General features: G+C 41.1%; 1 pseudogene; it reads left to right on the forward strand.

Annotated features, from left to right (window-relative positions):
* The first annotated feature begins 640 nt into the window (after positions 1-640).
* Positions 641-2,255, forward strand: LOC137562367 (BTB/POZ domain-containing protein 17-like; annotated as a pseudogene).
* Positions 2,256-8,703: the final 6,448 nt, after the last annotated feature.

Here is an 8,703-nt window from a genome sequence, read left to right on the forward strand (position 1 = left end):
ACTGTACCATTAACATTGTAAGAATGGCTGCAGTTTACATTTTTCCAGTGAAATTTGTATTTGTCTCCGCCCATTTTTAGGTTATGGGGATAAAAAGTATCCTATATGTTATTCCAGGTAATGTACTATGTGTGTGCCAAATTTTATTCAAATCTGTTCAGCAATTGTTGTGTAATTGAGTAACAAACATCCAAACTTTCGCATTTATATTATTAGTGAGATATTCTTTAGAAAAGCAATATATGGAATCAATGTATATAAGGATTCCGGCCGGCCTATCTACTCACTTGCAGACTATTTTGGCAGTTGGACCGAGCAACTGCCGTTCAGTAAGTGCTTTTGAACAAATTCCAAAACCTGTCAGACTTTTACTACCTACTATTGGCCATCTTCTGTAACCTGGAATAAAGAATTCTGCTGAACTTTGATTGAAACCAAGAACTTTAAGAACTTGAAACCGTTTTGCTTGGACTTGATGATTTTCCCACAAAAGGACATATTTCCACAAACCATAACAGCCCACAGGGAGGAATAAATTAAATATATTTCATGTTTCGCATGTGCGATCAGCACTCGGGGGAAGCGTTAACTCCTTCGCAGCCGGGACAGACGGAGAACACGGCAGCGGAAAACATGCGAAATGCTTTTACACCATGGCAAATTTTTAGCTCACAAGGCCGATGTGGGCAACGACCCCTCAGCCGCCCTCATCAATCACTCCATCATGCTCATTAATCCCCTTCAAGAGCTCCTGCAGAACGGCAACGCCAGCGACGCCACCCTGCGCATCCGCACCGCCAGCTCCAATGAGGTGAAAATCATCCAGACCCACCAGCTGCTGCTCACCCTACAGAGCGACGTCTTCGAAGGGCTTCTGGCCAACCACAGCGTGCTGACCCTCCAGGAGCCTGCAGAGTGCGCTGTTCTGTTTGAAAAGTTCATAAGGTATTTTTACTGTGGTGAGATTTCAATTCAGCTAAGTCAAGCCATTCCACTGCATCGCCTGGCCAGCAAGTACCACGTTTCATCCCTTCAGAAAGGAGTTACGGAGTATATGAAGACCCACCTAGCCAGCGAGTCATCCCAGGGTCACGTAGTAAGTTGGTACCACTATGCCTTAATGATGAAAGATGAGGTTCTGCAGGAGAGCTGCCTTAAGTTTTTGGCATGGAACCTTTCCACAGTTATGAGTAGTGGTGAGTGGGTGACGGTGAGCAATGACCTCATGGTCTCTCTTGTCCAGCGTTCGGACTTAGTCCTACAGAGTCAGCTGGAGCTCTTCCGCGCAGTAGAAGAATGGGTCAGTAAGAACAGCCCGAATGATACAGTGGTTGAGAAAGTTCTGCGATCTATCAGATACCCAATGATCCCACCCAACCAACTCTTCCAGATTCAGAAGCAGTCATTTTTATTGGCCACCTACCACAGCTTTATCCAGGATCTTCTCTTCCAAGCCTTTCAGTCCCATTCTACTTCTCCGTTACATTTCGCCAAGTATTTTGATGTGAACTGCAGCATGTTTATTCCTCGAAATTACCTGTCCTCGTCTTGGGGGTCACAGTGGATCATCAACAATCCAGCCAGAGATGACCGAAGCCTCAGTTTTCAGACACAGTTAGGACCAAGCAACCATGACTCTAGTAAGAAAATTAACTGGAATGCACTGTTCTCTCCCCGCTGGCTTCCTGTTAGTCTTCGACCAGTCTACTCTGAGTCTGTGTCCAACCCCTCTCAATCTAGATTTTGCAGGTGTTACTTTTCAGAAAACCGTTCTGGTTGGAGTGAAGAGACAGCAAGGAAAAGTGTTTGTGAAACATGTCTACAATGTCCACCAGAGCACTGATGAGGTGCCAGACTTCCTGGCCCACGCGGACCTACAGAAACGCACTTCTGAGTATCTGATTGACAACTCTCTGCATTTCCATATTGTCATCAAGCCTATCTACCATTCTCTCATCACGGCCAAGTGATATGGGCTTTGTAAAAGAGACCTTGGACTGTGGTGGCCACAACAGTGCCCTAACTCCAACACAGAACAGTGGAAGTCTTTGTCAAAGTGTTAGGCCTCCCAGGCCAATAACTTGTTTCAGTTCCGGGTGGAAACAGGACTGTATGCAAAAACGTTTTCAAATGGTGTAAAAAATGTTTCTATGCAACAGTAAACTAGCAAACTCTGGTCTCCCTAGAGGTTAACTACTGCCATTTTGAAATTTATCTGGCACTGAGCTTATATCATTACTACTAACTTACAATACTATACAACTTCCCACCCTCTTTCCCTGTTAAGCAGATCAGGGCCGGTTTAAGCAACAATGGGGCCCCAGGGCAAAATAAACCTGGGGGCCCCCCAACAGGTACCCTGGAACAAAAATCGTCATTAAGGGACCTTTTTTGCAGCTGGTATAGTCAGGGTGCGAAGCCCCAATCAGTCGGAGCTTCACATTCTGGCTATCCCAGCCTCCATGGGGGACAAGGGGTTAAAAAGTTTCAGGAGGGGGGACCCCACATAACTTTAAAAAAAAAATCCCCACACTCTAAACATTAAAAAAAAATTGGGGAAAATAGGAAAAAATGCCAGGGATCTTCATACAGCCATATTGCGGCTGTATAGCGATCCCTGGCCAAAGCGCTGCCCCCTGGAAATCCCGTCAGAAAATGTATTGTTCTTTCTTTTGATACATGTAAAATTACACTACCGTTAGGTTTGCTACTAAAAGTGACATTTACCGTATTGAAAAGTATACTTTTTTCCTTCAAAACTTGAAAATCGATTTTCTCAAAAACTATAAGGTCTTTTTGAAAAATTGTTTTTTCCTCTTATTCCCTGCAAATTTAGGGTTTATCGCATTTAAGGTGGATTTGCTATTAACCGTTAAAGTTGGCGGGTTTTTAAATGTGTATTTTTTTTCCTTTGAAACTTTAAAATCGATTTTCTCAAAAACTATAAGGTCTTTTTGAAAAAAAAAATTTCCTCTTGTAGCCACTAGGGGCCCCTACAGGCTCTGGGGCCCTGGGGCAATTGCCTCCTTTGCCTCTATGGTAGCGCCGGCCGTGAAGCTGATAAAAAATGCCAACAACAGCGTTACCAGGGTTGCCTGTATGTAGACAATTCTCAACATTCTTATTTCAGAAATGCAAGTGTCACTGGTACTAATTGTTTATTTGTAAATTAAAATGTTAACAGAAATCTTAAAAATAAAAATCTATAGTAACAATGTATCCTTACACTTAACAAAAAAAGATCATTTCTCCTAAAGAAGATCTAGCCAGTGGAATTCCTGAGATTTTAGAAGTCCCATCCCACCACAGGCCACAGTAAGTAGTAATAATGAATAAAATTGCTTTTTTTTTTTTTTTTTTACAATATTAATTTACAGATTACTTAATCAGTGTTTGCTTATCATAAAATCTTTCCTCTCCCCGATTTACATTCTGAAATGTACCGCTGGTGGTGACATCTTTAGTCCTGCTAGGTGATTTGTACAGAATGTTCGTCACTGAGCGTTCTATGCGCAGAGGGGCTTGCTTGGCAGTTGGCAAGAGCCATTATTTCCCACAATGCAACGAGGTTCACAGACAGCAAACTTTTTTTTTTTTTCTTAAGTTAGTCAAGAAATGGTATCATCCTAATTCAAAATGTCTTGCTTTTACTGTTGGCTAACATTGTACAACACTTGCCTACTATTCCTAAATGATATTCATTAATTAATGTTCTCCATTTGGCTTATGTAACTCGTGGTGGTGGGTGAAGAGAAAAGGTCAATGAGATACTAATAAATCCGAGTTGTGGCAAATTTGATGCAAATCGTATGCAGCTTGAAGGCGGAACAATCAATTTCAACAGCTGGTGCACTTGATCTAGTTCCAAGTTCCATTATTTGCATAAAATGATCATTGAATTGGAATTTCTAGCAACTCATTGGCAATTCCTTCTGAACAGACATGCAAAAACCTTGGGAATTGTCACATGTGACTCTCTTTTTCACCCCCAAACTCCTCTGATTTTGATATCCGGCTAAAGGTGGTCATATGGGCAGCACGGTGGCGTAGTGGTTAGCTCTCTCGCCTTGCAGCGCTGGGTCCCTGGTTCGAATCCCAGCCAGGGCACTATCTGCAAAGAGTTTGTATGTTCTCTCCGTGTCTGCGTGGGTTTCATCCGGGCGCTCCGGTTTCCTCCCACATTCCAAAAACATACGGATAAGTTAATTGGCTCCCCCTAAAAAATTGGCCCTAGACTACAGTACTTACACTACATAATATAGACATATGGCAATGGTAGGGATTAGATTGTGAGCTCCTTTGAGGGACAGTTAGTGACAAGATATATATATACACTGTACAGCGCTGCGTAATATGTCGGCGCTATATAAATACTAAATAATAATAATAATAAAAAATACTATAAGTGACAGAAACATAGGGAAAAAAGTAATCTTTAGTGCATTTTACTGTTGAACATTTTATACATATGCATGAACCTGTATTTTCATATTTTTTTTAATTTTTCACGATAGTGGTCTTTTAAAGATACTGGCCAGCAGCATATTGGTGTGCTGGAGTTCCATACCTCAATGCAAGGCAATACCATGCTATGCAATGGGCTCAGGGCCAGATTTACTGGACCTTGATGCTGTAACATCTGCAGAGTTGGCGGCTGCGGACACGCAGGCTATATCCGCAGCCGCCTTTGTTCCCTGTTCACAGGCCTCATCCGTTCCGTCGGCGTCTAGCACGCCGGGAACGGCATTGTCTCTTGCTCATAGAATTCGCGCGGAGACAGGACCTATATGCTGGAAGAAGGCGCGTCAGCTGACCTGCCAGTCGGCTGACGTCAGGGATGACTCGCGCCGCTCGGATTGGCTGATTGCTGAGGGGCGCAGCGCTGGGCTCTCCTCTGCTTCTTAAGCCTTCACTGATCATTGGCAACTCGTCTGCTGTTGCGAATACACTCGTGTTAGCGCTCAGACCTAGTGAGGTTCCTGTCGATGATGGATGTATATGCAGTGTTTGCGATATACATCTATCTATAGTTAGTTATTGAATGTATTATTGATTACCTGTGTATGATTCTGGCTATACTCTGACCTTTGCTATTGCTTTACGATTGTGTACTTCTGCCTATCTGACTTTAGTTGCTGAACCTCTGCCTGATACTCACTACTCTCTTGCCTGCCAATTTGGTACTGTCTCTGCCTGCCTGTTACTGAACCTTGCCTGTCTGACCTCTCTACTCACCAGTGGGCCCTAGCCACTGGTGAGGTGCTCTCTCTACTAAAACCCACCAGCTCCTCTGGTGAGGTTTAGATTTAGGTTTATAGCTCCTGTGACTGATAGTACCTTACCAGCTCCTCTGGTAAGGGCTAGTTAAACTACTCAGTCGCTTGTGCTGATAGTACCTTACCAGCTCCTCTGGTAAGGTTTAGCCAAACTTCACTTACTCTCTTTGCTAGTCCTTTACCAGCCCCTCTGGTAAGGTCTATTTGTTATATTACTTCTTCAGTTTAGACCCCACCAGTTCCTGGTGAGGTCTGGTCTTATGTCTCAGTTAATATTATTGATAGACCCTCCAGCTCCACTGGAGAGGTCTATACTGTTGCACCTAACACTACACACCATGTATTCTGCTAGCTATACTTGTATTATTGGTGATACTGCAGATCACCACATAATCAGGTATAGCGTCTGTATTATTGGCGATTCTGCAGATCACACATAATCAGACGTCTGAGTTGCAGCACCCAATCGTTACAGATGCTTTTTTAACATCAAAATGAGTTAGGCCAGTTCCATTAGTTCACAGTCATGTCAGTTAAAGGTAAACTGTATTTAAAGTGGATTAGCCTTTGCGTCCTACAGCAAAGAAAGATTTGTCCAGTGTAATGGCTCCTCAAGACTCAAAACATGAGCTTAACAGCTGTTTACTATAAAATTCTGCTCCCTGATGTCATTCCCTGAGAGGACCTAAAACATAAGATTAACAGAGTAAGCTGAAAGCAGGACTGCTGTCATCATATTAAACATCTATCAGGGGAAGAGGGCATTAAGAGAGCCGTGGTGTGCAATAACAATTTGGTAATTTATGAATCAAAACAATGTTCCAAGCATTCAGGCAGCTAGTTATGCATGAGTGTAGTACATACAAAGCGCTATGTTAAAGCTGCTCCCGAGGGAGGAAGTAGATGTGAAATACAAGAGTACTGGAAAAATAATTCTGTATTTGTCAATTCCATGTTTTCTTATATTCTCACAGCTAAGATCCTATGACTGTGTTTTTTTCTCTTCTTTATAAATATTATTAAATGAATCTAGAGCATACATAGGCATAGCCTATAGCCTGTTGGACTGTTCCCACAACCAGGATACACCCCACTGCCCAGCACCTTATTTCTATTGCTACTTCAGCAATGTAGCCTTATAGTAAACTGCTAAAAGGATTTGATCTTTAATTGTTTGCCCACTATAGTCATATAACATAGACCACAATTTGTTTAGATTATATATATATATATATATATATATATATATATATATATATATATATATATATATATATATATATATATTTGCCTATGTCCTAACTCACACAGTGTATGTCATACTGAAAGCTTATTGTCTCTGACCCAAAGCTTTATACTCCATCCTTATTGCCTGATGAAGCAAGGTCACACCTGTGAAACGTGTTGTGTTGAACCCAGGAGTATGTAAATAAAATGTGCTTTATTGATACATTATCAATATGGTTTTTGTGTTTGAGGAGGTAAGTCCACCACTGCCTCTTCTATTTTTAAACCTTTTATTAACTTTATCCTACTGACGCCCCTGTTTACTACTACATTGTACGAGTCCACCCTCAGTGGAGGGTGTTACCTCTTTTCTGATCTATGGAGAGTGACTTCTTAACCCTTAATGGGGTATGGTCTAATCTCCCCACCTGCCATTACAGTGGTTGCCTTAGAGGTAACCCATGCTTGTGAGTATAACGATACTTACTTTATAACCTACACATTTATTACCAGTACATACTACACTATATTGGGCTTTCTGTGTCCCTTTTTTGTATTGTTGTAATATTTTATTCTCCTACTTAATATTGATAAATTATGCATAATTTTGTATCATTTGAAGAGATAGCAACATTACTCTTTATTCCAACTACATTAATAAACAAATTGAAAAGGCTTGGACCTAGTATTGACCCTTGTGGAACCCCACTGCTAACAATTTGCAATTTACAATTTTAAGTATAATCCATTTTTCAACCTCCCATTGCTTTCTGTCACCAATTCTCTTCACAACACACATTTTCTCCTAGTCATTGTCTCTGAAGCTTCTAAACCATGCTATTGTGGGGTACAATGTCACAAGCTTTTGCAAAATCCAACTATACTACATCTACTGCTTCACAAGATTACATTTGCATTCATCTCTTGATAAAAGTGGAGCATGTTGATGAGACAGGACCTGTATTTGGTAATCCATACAGTTGAACTGAAATGAGATTATTCTGTGCTGCTGTATATAATTTTGTGTAGCAAACCTTAGGATACCTTCAAACAGTTTTACACACAACTGGTGTTAGGCTTGGAAACCTTCCTGTGTTCATGTTGAATGAGACATCAAAGGGCATCACCTTTGTATAGATGCAAAGCATGCATCTAAAATCTCAGCTTTAGCCCGATAATCCACAATTGAGTGCACATTTTAAAGTCCTATGTCCTCAGCCTTCTTTCTTTTTGAATTTATAGATTTGTAAAACTTTTTTTTGGATTGACTTTATTTCACTATCCAATTGTTTTGTCTCTTTTTTTTTAACAGAGAAATTGTATATAAAATTTTAAGAAGATAAGGAGAGCACAGCATATTCTATATTCTAAACCGTATATCCAATATAGCACTACTCTCAGGGGTAAAGGCATAGATAACTAATGACTAATTTTTACGAGAAAAATAACTTTCCATGCTTATTTATATAAGTTAAATTACAAAGTAAATTACAGATTTAATACCACGCCTCCCTATAAGCATCAAACCTGATGTTGAAATAAAAGAAAAAAAATAAAGAAAAAAAAGAGAGGAGAGAAAAAAAGCCTCAAAACGAACCCATCCCAGGCACCCCAACTTCCCCCAGAAATCAGGAACATTACTACCACAAGAATATCACACTATCCATTATTTAGTATTTTTTCCCAATTAGACAACTTGTAGGACAATTTCTGCTAAGGTGTGTTGGCTTGTATAGGGAGAGAGAATCATTAACAGAGGGGTACATGGAAAAAGGGCAGCACTGGGGAAAGTCGCTAGGAAAATTCTTATAGTAGAATAATGGTAAATTGCACCAATATTTTACCATCACCTAATTGGACCATCTCCTCGCTTGGACCCTCCCTTTATCAATGCCTAATCCTAACTACACCCGCCCCTGCAATCTCCACCGATGCCTAACACTAACCTCAGCAGCTAATATAGCCGCACCTCTGGTGCATAAATGACTGTGTAGGCAGCGGATATGGCCATGCACCTACCATTGCCACTATCTGGGTTTAAATGCCACCACCACTGCTGCAAGCACTGGCCATACTTGCGAGCACCAAAGTTCAGCAAATCTAGTACCCAGATTACTATGTAGGCACCAGCATAGCCGCAATTAGCATTGCAGTCTATGCGGTGCCCATTTCACCAAGTGGCTTCCAGCGCCCAAATTAC

The sequence above is a fragment of the Hyperolius riggenbachi genome, chromosome 3, assembly GCF_040937935.1.
Source record: "Hyperolius riggenbachi isolate aHypRig1 chromosome 3, aHypRig1.pri, whole genome shotgun sequence".
NCBI classification, from domain to species: domain Eukaryota; kingdom Metazoa; phylum Chordata; class Amphibia; order Anura; family Hyperoliidae; genus Hyperolius; species Hyperolius riggenbachi.